Genomic DNA, 1,261 nt, shown 5'->3' with positions numbered 1-1,261 from the left:
ACCTCAGGCAAAGGTCCTCCTCTCCCCACTCACAGCAACCACCCAGCGTCCAGGAAGCGCGCTCCCAGCAGCTCCGGCCCCTGGCAGTCTTCAGCAGGAGTCCTTAGCAGAAATTCTGGCTGACTTAAAAAGGGCTTCGCGCTGCCGCCACCGCTGCCTCTGCTGCTGCTGCCGCCCTCGTCGCCACTGCTAGCCACCACAGGAACTCTAGCTTGGCTTCCGCTTCCTCTTGCTCCGCCCCTTCCTGCTACGTCAGCAAGTCTAATGGGGCATGGAAGATCTTTAAATCCCATAACCCTTACAACATGGAAGCCAAATACTTGGGATAATTAAGGTTAAGTGTATGATTGTTGTCTGTAGTTGAGGTGTATTTCAGGTGAGTTGAATAGATTGAGGAACTGGTAAGTTAGGATATTTGAGAGAGCATTAGTATGTTGAAGTATTCTATTATGAGGGGAGATGAGGAAGAAGGAATGAGTTAGGCAATGAACTCATTGAGGAAGGGAAGAGAATGCCCTGAGCAATAGATAATAGCCATAGGGATTTCGATGGGGAGATAATTTTGGATGTCATAAACCTCGAAGGAAGAGATGATGTTTGGTGAAGGATAGTAGAGGAGGCACTTTAAGGATTGCAAGTGCTTTATACATGTTATCTCTTTTGAGCTTCACAGTAACCCTGTGAAATAGGTGCTGTTAACCCCATTTTGCAGGTAGGAAAACAAGCAGATAGGTTAAGTGATTTGCTCACTTAGTAAATGTCTTGAGGCCCTATTTGGACTCAGATCCAAGAGACTCCTAAGTCTGAGTGACTCCAAGTCCAAGTGACCAGTGAGGGATGGAGACAGAAAATTAAAGCAAAAAAATGACATTTATGAAACTCTAAGGTGCCTTAAGTATCCTTTATAGGAGAAACTTAAAATAACTTTAGTAATTTCCAACTAGTTAAAATGAGAAAATATCCTGACCTCAGCACTGGTGCTATCATCAGACAAAGAGGAGCAGCTCCCTGGTACACCTTAGATTGATACAGAATTTATACTCTTGCTTGTTGTCCTGTGGCTGCCTGTAGCGGCAAGCACCCCAACCGTCCTCAGGGTTTGCAACTACCACAGGTTCTTGGATCTGCTTTGTTAAAGGAAAGCAACTCAAAATGGGTTAACAAGCTTACTTTAATCAGACATATATCGTTTACCTTGTTCAGGAGAAAAGGTAAGCACCCTGAACCTCAAAGTATACAGGCATAATTATCAAGACAGAAA

At 44.4% G+C, this 1,261-nt stretch overlaps 1 protein-coding gene across 2 annotated transcripts in view; it reads left to right on the top strand.

Moving 5' to 3' along the window:
- The window catches only part of BDP1 (BDP1 general transcription factor IIIB subunit), an 89,537-nt gene that overhangs the window by 4,760 nt on the left and 83,516 nt on the right, over positions 1–1,261 (top strand). The gene's annotated exons all lie outside the window — the stretch shown is intronic.

Source organism: Petaurus breviceps, unplaced genomic scaffold (assembly GCF_028583685.1).
Source record: "Petaurus breviceps papuanus isolate PSGF00001 unplaced genomic scaffold, PetGlider_PUasm1.0 175, whole genome shotgun sequence".
NCBI classification, from domain to species: domain Eukaryota; kingdom Metazoa; phylum Chordata; class Mammalia; order Diprotodontia; family Petauridae; genus Petaurus; species Petaurus breviceps.
This window is presented reverse-complemented; position numbering and strand designations above follow the sequence as displayed.